The sequence below is a fragment of the Dipodomys merriami genome, unplaced genomic scaffold, assembly GCF_024711535.1.
Source record: "Dipodomys merriami isolate MVZ:Mamm:240054 unplaced genomic scaffold, mDipMer1.0.p SCAF_7, whole genome shotgun sequence".
Classification (NCBI taxonomy): Eukaryota; Metazoa; Chordata; class Mammalia; order Rodentia; family Heteromyidae; genus Dipodomys; species Dipodomys merriami.
In genome coordinates this window covers 57099967-57111784 of record NW_027206290.1, presented here as the reverse complement: position 1 = coordinate 57111784, position 11818 = coordinate 57099967, and the positions used below count along the sequence as shown (strand labels likewise).

Genomic DNA, 11818 nt, shown 5'->3' with positions numbered 1-11818 from the left:
TTCTATCCAAGAAACTATCTCTCGGAATTTTTTAATTTTTTCTTTGAAATGAGCTGAAAGATAACTAAATAGATGCTTGCAGGCACAACTTTTCAACCTTATTCAAACTTTCAGAGATGATGGCTTCTAAACACCATTAACAAACAATTCAGCTAGACTACTTTTAGAGGATGCGCTGTCAGATTCACCTGTATTCACCTTCATTTGTTTTACAGGTCTTTTGTAATCTCTACCCCTTAATCCAACCTACAACTAACTGATATTTCAAAGATGTTCAATAAGACTCATATTATAAATTCAAACTCAGTACTGCCATCTGTTACATTCTGTTTAAAAACTGAATAATTTTTCTGCTGAATAAAAATATCTTCCCAGTCCATTGGTTTGTTCTGAGTAGATTAGTCCCTATTGGCAGTTCTTTTCCAGCATCAACCTTATAACCAATACCATGACAGGGATAGTGTCTGACTTATCAGAAAGGTATGCATCCTGTCTGATCTGTAAAGACTCGCATGGATGTAAATGATAAAGTTTGAGTTCCCAGAAGGATCTTGACTGTGAACTGACTTTATGTGCAAAGATATGAAATGATAGTTGATGAAAGTTTTGCCACACACCAATCACTGATTCCTTTGCTCCCCGTATGGTGAATTTCATGCTTTGTGCGATATTCTGCAAGAGGAAATACTTTCTCACAGTAACAGCAAGAATACCTCTTTTCCCAAGAATGAATGTTAAAATACCTTCGCAAGCTTTTCAGACGGACATATGACCTTTTGTGTACAATGCAGATATAACAGACCCTTCCATCTACTATTGACTCATAGTGATCATCATGCTTTACTTTCATACGTTTGCTTGTAGACTCACTGTAAGATATTTTTGATAGTTCATTATCAACTTTGTCCTCTCCCTCATCAGAGTCATCTTTGACAGGGATCACTGTAAGTATCTACACCAGTATTAGCATAAACCTTGCAACCAGTGGATAGTCGTTCAATTTCAGTGGCTTATCTAAAGTAATGATCTTCTGCCCCTCCATGAGATATTTTGATCCTCAGCTTGGATCATTAGTGTTTCTAGTAATTATATCTGGAACTTTTAAAGAATGTGAAGTTGGTTCTGTAGGAATCTGCGTATTCTGTAACAATGATCTATCAATAGTAGCATTCTGGGAGGTCTCACCTCCGTGGGACCAAAGATGTATTACTGACTGCTGAGTCTGGACTGGAGCTAATAGTAACATTGTCATCATCTATAATTTCCTCCTTCACTTTTTCACTGATCTTGTTTTCTGTTAAAACAGCACTGTTTGGTGTCTGCTGATTCTGTACAAGCAAGTTGACAGGAGGTGACATGATTAGTAAGTGAATAATTGGCAATTGGAGGGGCAGTAAGCGGTGTCTGACTTAACAAAATAATGTTGGGAGTCAGATGCGTTGGAGCTGAAGATACAAACAAATTTTCACTTCCTTGTATTTGGTTCAGAGTTGCCTGATTCACAGGAGTGGAAGACTTCAGAGTAGGTGTGATACTTGTTAAAGGGGGAGAGGTATGACTGGCACAAGGTGCCACATCAGAAACATCAACAGGGCCTGGTTTAGGCTGGACCTGTGTCACTTCATTGTTATTCGGCAAAGTCTCCTTTGCAGTCAAAATTTCAGCACAGAAAATGACATCATCATCATCATCATATGAATCAGGAACAATGATTTTTTTTTGTTTCATAATCTTCAGCAGATAATGAAAAAGACTCTGTTATAATAGGCATGTTCGTAGCCCCATTGTCTCGGGTTGCATCTTTTGACTTTTCTATGACAAAGTTTTTATCACTGGAATCAACAGGCCTTTAACCTGTGACAGTGGGACACCCAGCTCTGCTATAAATTTCACTGCAAACAACTGGCCTGATTTAATCAACTCAGCAAGTAAATCTGCTCCAACACGAATCATGTTAGAGCTGTAGATGTAATTGAGACTATCTGCAAAGATCTCTGCTCTGAGGATGCTCAACAACCTGACCAGCAATGAGAAGAGCAGATGGAAGTATGTACTGGAAGCTAAAAGAATATTCCTATGGGCCCGAAATTTTCCATCTTCCACAATAACAGTAACATCACAGAAGACTCCGTGGCTACATGGTTCATTCAAGGAATTAAGCAGACTGCCAGGGTATTGAATGTCTGTAGCAGAAATCAGATTTTTGCTCTCCATGCCTGCTTCCCAGTCGTCAAGGCCGCCTTCTCCACCCCGGCTGCTGCTGCTGCTGCTGCTGCTTCTCCTCTGCAGGGCGCAGAAAGGTCGACTCCCTGGCGATTCTGCTGCAGCTGCTGCTGCTTTAAAGGTCGCTTCAGTCTCTGGCGAAGTCAATGCAGTGGCTGGCCACCTCACAGCTGCCTGCACCGTCCCCCTTCCCCACCCACCCCCCACATCCACCCCAGACAGAGGACAGAGGGCCCAGGGCGAGGCCCAGGCGCTCCGAACCAGGCGCGCCTTCCTCATCCCAGTGCCTTCGGAATCTGTCCAGTAGGCCACCTCCTGCAACCCGGCTTCACAGGAGCTGGTCCACCCTCCACCTTCCTGCTCTTGGCAGGAGACACTGGGAAGCTGGGGCACTGTTTGGCCTATAGATGGTTCTTGACTTAACGTTGTGACTCATAATTTTCCAACTTGACGATGGTCCAAAGACAATACAAAGGCAATTTTTTAAAAAAAGGATACTTGGGATTTTGAGTTGGATCTTTCTCCAGGCTGGTGATAGGTACCACATTTTTCCTCAAGCAGCTCCAAGTCATGTGACCACAGGGGAAGGAACTGACACTCCCAGGTGGGCTGTGTTGCTAAGCTGGAATGCTGAGTTCCATGTATCACATGCATTTTCCAACATTGTATATTTTCAACTAACAGTGGGTTTACTGAGACATAACTTACTAGAAATTGTGGGGTATTTCTATTTAGGTAAGTTTGGACTGCAAAAATACAACTCTGGTCCATCTGAGTTATTATTTTTGCATGTGTATGATACTATGCTGTTTGCCTACTTGTCTTCCTGAACTTTTTTTTTTTTTTTTTGTCAGTCATGGGGCTTGAACTCTGGGCCTGGACACTGTCCCTGAGCACCTCAGTTCAAGATGAGCACTATAATACTTTAGCCACAGCACCACTTCCAGAACTTATTTCTTATATCAATCTTATATCCAATACCCACTCTTCTCCTCTTCCCTCTCCTACTCCTCTAGGGTCTGCTTCCTGACAAAGATAGGCAGAGAACAACTCAAACAGGACAACAGTCCTTATATAGCATGACTCAGTAGAACTGGACTACCCACAGAAAGATCAAGCAGAGTGAGTGGGAAAAATAAGACCAAGATTATACCTCCTGTGTTTGCTATGGGACAATAATTCTCATTAGGAAATAGCTATTCTCAAGTTCTGGGGCTCAGGACAGGAAAACAGCCACTTCAGGTCTCTAAAGTCCAGTATCATGGCTTACTACCAGGAATGTTATGGCTGATTGTGCCTGTCATGGGGATAAACACAGAGAAGTAATTTCTCAGGTGAGTAGCACTTTGAATCACTTGAGCAGAAGAGATGAAGCTGCTCACCTTGAGTGGAGAGTCCACAAGGAATAGAAATGATACCAGTACAGATTAACAACAGAGTTATTGCCAGCTTCAAAGAGTATAAGGAACTATTGTTATAATCAACAACCTATAAGTTCTGGATTCCCAAACCCCAGCCCATAAAGCTAACTCACTCCCTTGACAGATGTCCCAGTAATACCCTTATCTTATGCCCTTGGGGTCTACCTAGACTATCTCTCTGCCCCACATGGTGATGGAATTAGAGCATATCCTTCTAAATTTATTTTCTTAAAGCAACTTTCTTGGTTACTGAGGGAGAGATGGAGAAAGGGAGAGAGAGAGAAGAGAGGGGAGAGAGAGAGAGGGGCAATAGTAATTTGATACTCAGGATAATGTGTTATGGAGGTGCTGGTTTCATGTCTTTCAAATAGTCTTCACCTCTTACTATCTCAGGACAACTAGCCTCTGGTAGAGTCTAGTGAGCGATCAGAAGCTTGTGGCACTTCTCATGTGGATGCCCTGGCACCACAGGGCAATGGTTGCTTCTCTCAGAGAAGAATATCCATTCTCTTAAGCCACTCTGCCTCTACAGAGTAAATTCCCAGAGGACAGAGGCCCTAAGGATTAACTGCCAGGCCATATTGTCATGCCCTCTAGTTGGCATGAACACTAACTCCAGTATGGCCAGTGATGGGCTGTGGTTGGAATGGGAGGAAGCAGCAGCTTCTGATTCTAGATCAGTCTTGGAGTTCAGTGATAACTGATGCAGGTCAGGTTCAGTCTTCAGCTGAATCAAAAGCTTAGTATGCCATTTAGTAATCAGTCCTCTCCCAGTTCCAAGCCTATACCTTTCTCTGCTCTGTTCTGCTCTACTTTGCTCTGGGATATTGGGGCTGGCCCTGGCAAACTTTAATTCTGCTTTGCCAGCTGCTCCCTGTTAGGCTCTGCCAAGACAGGGCACTAGCGGGAGATGTCAGGTGGGAGGGGAGGGAGAGCTGACTCCTATTTGTTTTCTGTTCCTGAGGGTACCATCCCAGCAACACCTCCTGTCTGCTTCCTTTTTGTTTTGTTTTTAATGAGATAACTTCCTGTTGTTGTCAGCATTGGCTCAACCTCACTTCTTCCCCCTGGTGGTGGCAGCAGAACCTGCAAAGAGCAGCTGCTGGATCCCAAATACAGACGCCCAATATGTTTCAACAGGCTTCATTGTGACCTGACTCTCAGAGATGTAGCACCCCTTCCTGAGGAACCTGAGTCACAGGCCTGCAGGGCAGTCTCCAGCTCAGAGGCATATCAGTGCCAAGGGTCCATACCCCAATTTCATTGCTGTGGGAGGTCCCCACCCCCATGTTTCCAAGTCTCAGTAATTCCAACCTTCTTCCCACGTGTCCCTCAGCCCTAAGGGAAGCAGCTGCTTCCTATACTTATTACCTCTGTGACATCTTTGAGGTTTTTTTTCCTTTTCCTTTTCAAGGAACTCTAATTATTTTAAATTCTTTCTTATGAAAATAACTGGTGTGACTTCTATATCCTGCCTCTCCAGGACTGCCATAGACAGAATTTTCCTTTAATCCAAGCAGTGGCAGGGGGTCTGGAGTTAACACAAGACATTGAGACTCCGGTCCCCAATTAGCTCTGTCATTTGGGTGAGTCACAACCTCCTTCACGCTGTTTTACCTTTAGTAAAACTAACAGATCATTTTACATCAGAGACTGCACAAGGTAACCATGGGCAGAGTGCAGCCCACAGATGTCACAGGTGTAGCCCAGTGTCTGTGTGTGTGCTTTCATAACACAGTCTGAATTTCATTCCAGAGAGCACATTCACATTTGTACTCTGCCCAGGCCTGACTAGATTCTTCCTTTCTAGCCAGGTGCAATTCTGTCCTATCCATTAGCTGGAAGAAAGTCCCCCTAGATAGTGTAAGTGATATAATCTCTTCCCAGTCACAGACAGAGGGAAAAAAGTGAAAGAAATGCTGCCACTCCTCTGTCCTGTCATCTGTGCAACACAGATTTCTGGGAATTGCAGAAGGCTGTGCGCTTTAGTGTTCATGTAGGTGCAACCCATTCCTCATTTGCAGTGATTGTGGTCTTACTAGCAGGCTGCTGGAGACTTTGCTCCCAAGCAGTCAAGCCTGATTCAAGCAAGTAACAAGAGGCGTGGCCACTGGTAACAGAAAGACTACAGATGCCCCCTGCTCATGGGCTCTTCAAACTGTCAACCAGGAGTCCTGCCCAACTCAAAACAAAATCACCTGTGCAAGAAGACAGTGCAAAGAGAGGGCGTGGCACTTTACCTAGCGCTCAACTGTGTCCCTAGGAGGAAGCTCATGTCCTTCTGGCTCTGGCTTTTACCTTAAATAGATTTGTGCCTGGGCAAGGGCTACTTAGGTTATTTTTAAAGTGTCCCACCCACCATAGTCAACTCTTGCTTTGGCACACAAGTAAACTGCCTGACTGCAAAAAAAACATGAGCTAGAACTGTAGTGTGTAACCTCAGCATCCAAGTGCAGAGACATGGTGTGACTCTTTGGGAGACACTGGCAGTGCTATTTGTCGCTACTTGGTAGGGGGCACATCCTGCCACTCCGTTACTTTGCATTACCTCCTATTGTTTGTCCTGTCCCTGGGGCCTCTTGTTTTTGCAGGAGTCTGTTACTGGTGTGATCAAGGCCAGTGGTGGTCTGTCCGCTAGTGGAGATGTCATTGGTGAACAGGGATGACCGTTTTACTTGCACCAAATAGAAAAGTTAGTTTACTAAATGGCCCTGTAAATGAATACATTCAGCACAATAGTCCTTTTGGCCTGACAATGCTGAGTTCTTTTTATTGGTTCATGCTGAAATGGTTTGGAAATGCCAGGTAGGATTATCAGCCTATGAGTCATGTGATCAACAGAGACTGACAGGCTTCACTAACTTCATTCTCAGGGAGGTCAGAAGGCATTGATGTCCAAGCAAAGGAGCTTTTCTGTAAGTCCCAGGACTGGGTTGACAGGACTGTTTTATTAATGGCCCCATACATACACATCATATTGACATTAATTTATAGGGCATCCTGTTCAATTAAAAATGAGAGAAACAATCTAATATTAGTTTAGGAGAGGCTGTGGTGATCATTTAGACCCAGAAGGTAAAGATTATTTGATTCTTGGAAACTCTAGGATTAAGGAGAACACATTACCCCTTTGTAATTGCTGCTCTAAATCAGACACTAGGCCCACAACTCACTCAGAGCTCTGAGATAGCAACACTTGAGTGGGGCTCCTTGTTCTTCTGGTACCAAAGCAAGGCACAGGAAGGAGCCAAAGGCAGGACAAGCACCGCATCTGAGCCAATTAGCTACCAAGGTGCCTAAGTTGGAAACCCCACATCTGGATATCTGCGGACTCAGGGGACAATACTGTTTCATGGCAGAGCCTCTCCAATGTCAGAATCCCTAATGCACAAAACATTCCAGTACAGAAGCAGAACCATCAGCCTCACAACGATACAAGACAGGCTAAACTCACAATCCCTGATCCTGCTCCTATTCATTGCTTACTATTTAACTGGGAAGCCCCTTTCTGTTTACTGCATGTGATTTTATAGAATGAATCCTGGCTGTCAGGTCTTCTCTTTCTTTCCTGGGAATATCTTCCCGAAATGGTGGTAGTCCAGAAGAAACCATTATTTAACTCCCATGATTCAGACTAGAAACTTTTCTAGGGACATTTTATCTGCATCTGGTTCTCTTTTCAATCCATCACTCTTTCTTCTGCCATTCTCTCCAGGTTATAGCTGTGTAGGTGAGCTCCATCCTGGATCATCTGTCTGCCACCATAGAACTTTCTCACTCCTCATCTCTCAGGTCTCAGCTCCAATGCTGCCTGTACAGGAAAGCCTGGATAGCCCGGATGAGACCTTCTAGCACAAGCTCTCCTAGCACCCCCCGCTTTGCTGCAGAACATCGGTCCCGATTTGTAGTCACATAAGTGTGTAGTTGTTGCTTGATGTGAGCTCCCAGGGGAAGACATGGGGCCCCATGTTCAACATCATGTGTCTGTCACTCAGTCATAAGCCAAAATATGGGTCGAATAATTAGATGGCTTTCATGGTGATTGGTGGAGTACTGATGAACGTTCAAGTCAAAAAATATGAAGAAGAAGACAGCTGGCATTCTTTTAGGGACAAGCATGTGTCCATGGAGCTATGGCCATAGTGTAGTCTGACCCGTCACTGAACCCACTGCAGAAGGGAGCTGGAGAAACGGTCAAGACATGAATTTATGTAGATGACTTCAAGTACAGCAAGTGTCATCCTTATCATACAATTTATCAACCAGAGTATCAATTAAACAGGGCTCTTTTTTTTGGGGGGGGGGGTCCGGTCATGGGGCCTGAACTCTGGGCCTGGGCGCTGTCCCTCAGCTCTTCAGCTCAAGGCTAGCGCTCTACCATTTGAGCCACAGCACCACTTCCGGCTTTTTTTCTTTTTGCTTATGTGGTGCTGAGGAATCGAACCCAGGGCCTCATGCATGCAAGGCAAGTGCTCTCCCACTGAGCCACCTTCCCAGCCCTAAACAAGGCTCTTAACCATCACAGGCGGGCATTTTCCCTCCCTGCGATTCTTACCTTTGAAGAAGGCCATTCTCCTCCTTTGCCTTCCACAACCCACTTTTTATGCTGCACCTGCACTGGAGCTGGAGCTACAGCAAACACAGTTTGAGCTGTGAAGGCAAGGGAGGAGAATGGCGCACACTGTGCCAGTAACAGTGAGGTGTAGAGCTCTTGAGGGGACCAAGCCTCGAGTATGAAGTCGGGGCTGCCCAATCGCACCAGGGTTTTCTAGCTAGACCTGTATCCATGATGCACAACAAACAGCAAACTCTTCAAATGAGGAGTCCCCCAGGAGCACTCCGGGCCTCCCAACCCCTGCCCCCTCGGCTAACCCTCCAGGGGACTGTTGTACACTTTGATATGGAATTCTTGACTAAAACAAAAATATCTCTACACATGGGTGTACTAAAGGCTAGGACTAGGAAATAGTGAAAACACTTTATAAATCAAAACACAACCTTCCCCATTGATTTACAAAGGAAGGATAAATAACCAAGATCCTAGTAAAGGTTTGCACCCTATGTTTGGATCAAATTGTCTCACTATAGCCATTGAAAGAAAATTTAGCACACCAAAAAGGCAATTCACGATGGCAGCCACTCCTTGCCATGGCTCCTACCTTATGTTCTTAGAAAAAGAGCTAACAAGAATTAAGACCTCAATCAAAGTGAAAATTGAACAACATTTAAAAAAAAAATTCAAAATTCACTGCCGGGCGCTGGTGGCTCACGCCTGTAATCCTAGCTACTCAGGAGGCTGAGATCTGAGGATTGTGGTTCAAAGCCAGCCCGGGCACGAGAGACCGTGAGACTCCTATCTCCAATAAACCACCAGAAAACCGGAAGTGGTGCTGTAGCTCAAGTGATAGAGCGCTCGCCTTGAGCTGAAGAGCTGAGGGACAGCGCCCAGGTCCAGAGTTCAAACCCCACAACCAACCAAAAAACAAAAAACAAAAAAACAAAACAAAACACAAAAATTCACTAACTGGCATTATTGTTTAGTGGGATTATTTCCTCTAAAGATAGTGCCGGCAACTTGGAAGAAGCTGTAGAGATGCTATGTCTTTCTCTCTCTTCCTCCCTCCTTCACTTCCTCTCTTCCTGAAGCAAGACTGAGAAGGAATGATGGAATCTCAGGAGCAATAACCCTCAGACTGTTCTTTACAGTGAAATAATACTCACAGGCACACTGGGCTACTGGAAAGACAAGCGCTTTCATAAACATTAGCTGTGCCAAAGAATGTGTGACATTTGAGCAAAGTAACTTCCTTTCAAACAATTGAAAACTTCCTTTCAAACGTATTTCACATGCTGGTGTTTTTTTTCCTCCAGGAAAGGCTTTCTTGTTCTTTTGTCCTGCCTCAATGCTATCAAACAGTTTCATAAACTGACCTAGCAGTGCATTCTGTATTCTCCTTCACATACATTCTATTTTGTATCCTGCACACTTCCTACCTTCAATACTTGGAGATGGTTGATGCATCTTCCTTTGCTCATATATCCAATTGTCTCTCTCAGTGATCTATCATGACTTTCCAGCAATGGAGAAGGTGTAAAATCAAGTCAATGAATTACAAGTTTCCACACAAGTCAGTTTGGAAAGGTAGTCTTTATGATACTATCTCTATTTTCAAATAAAGGGGTAGTTAGTGAGTGTAGGCAAAGAAAGATGTTTGGAATTTAGTTACAAGAGACATATAAAGGTCAGCATTCTAGAGAAACTTGTGTTAGCCTTAGGGAGCACTGCCAGAGCCTAGAGGCCGAACTCTACTGTGATAAGTGCATTAAAGTGCTATCGGCTGGCTATAAGGAAGATCTGACATTCTGGAACCCCTCAGTTCAGTCAGCTGATTTCTGGTCCCTTCCATCATTCACAAATTTCACAGGGTTTGACTGAAAATCCAATTAAGCCATCATTCTCAAGTTGACAACCTGATGACTAGTAACATCATCACTCTCAACTTCTGGGTACTACTCTTGATTCAATTTGAAATAGGATGCTATGGGAATTCATCAGAGCAGATTGGTTTTGTTCCAACTTCAAAATAGTTCTCTATGCATGTAATTCAAAATTGTACCATACAATTATTCTTCATGGAGTGACTTGTCATTAGAGAAAGCAGTTTTAGCAAAGAAAAGAAAAATAAGCCAATAAAATGGTGGCAGAAGCCTGTGGTTAAAGGAAGGAATACATACACCTTAATTTGTCCAGATTGAGTCTCCACAGATTAATGATCTTTAATTAGTTTCCCCAAAATAGAACTCACCTGTTATGATAATCTAAATATAACTGAAGCAGTTAAGTTGGCCATGAAGTTATTTTACCTGAAATTTCCTTCTTCTTCCTCTTCCATTTCAAATGGGAAAAGAGAGAACACAGCAATAAAGTCTCATCCGAATCTCTCCCAGAGGTGTTTGTGAAAATGGGAGGAGGTCTCAGTGGCAAAATAGTTTGGTTGTCATCTTGTTGACTACTGGTACCTCTGGGCAACGTTTCAAGCATCTGTAGAAGAGACTATACTTGAAAACCTAATAGCACCGTTTGAAGCATATGTAACTGCAATGCTCATGTCAGGCTGAAATTGCTACTGGTGTTCCCTTGGTGGGAATGAAGCCTGCCTTGTGGCAAGCTCGGAATACAAGTAATAAGGAGCTACATCACAGTGGAACACTTCTCCATCTCCCTCAGCCACAGGTTTATATGACTGGAAGATAATAGAGATGTGTCCAGAAAAAAGAAAATTCCAAAGTTGAACCCAGTCAGAGATGGTGACACATAATCCCATGCAGTCCCAGTCATGTAGCCTATTGCAAATAAGATTAACCAGCAAAAACAAACAAACATGGGGAGGAAAGGGATGGTAGGGGAAAAATAAAGGAGGGTGTAACAATGCTCGATAGGAATGAACTCATTACCTTGCTCATGTAACTGTAACCCCTCTGTACAGTATCTTTACAATAAAAATATATATTAAGAAACAAATAAACAAAAAACTAAGGCCCTATGAGCAATAACTAAAAGAGTGGCTAGGAGCAAGCAGAGTACAAGTAGTAGAATGTCAACGTAGTAAGCGTGAGGTGTTGAATTCAAACCCTGAAGCCTTAAAAAAGAAAACAAAAAGAACTAGAGGTCATAGCAGCTCCTGGGTCTGCTCCCCACCCCTGCTCCTGAGTTCATGTGATGGTCTAACCTGGGAAAACTTCGTGTTTCTGCCCAGATTCTAATGAATATGCTGTTTAGAGCTTTGAGTAGGTAGATCAGAAGCCACATTTCACAGAATTAGCCTTTACTTGCATAAAAATGTAAATTTCTGTATAAAATGTAAATTGGCAAAAAAAATGTAAAATCGAAATGCCCTTGGGCCTGAGTGGGCTGTTCACGTAACCTAGAACTTCTTTATATTATGGCCCAGAGAATCTAGATGTCAGTTTTCAGTGAGCTGGCATGTCTTGATCACTATCCATCACCTACCTAAATTAATCTTGTGGTTGAATTTGAATGTAATTTAGAAACAGCAAGATCTGAGTGGGAACCGGTATGTGGGTTACTGTACTTTGAGTTTAAACAAGAGTGGTGCATAGATTTATTTAGTAAATAAGACCTAGGAAGGAATGTTAAAACTACATTTAAAAAA

General features: G+C 43.4%; 1 pseudogene; it reads right to left on the bottom strand.

Annotated features, from left to right (window-relative positions):
* Positions 1 to 246: 246 nt before the first annotated feature.
* LOC138817234 (transcriptional regulator Kaiso-like) lies at positions 247 to 2214 on the bottom strand (annotated as a pseudogene).
* Positions 2215 to 11818: the final 9604 nt, after the last annotated feature.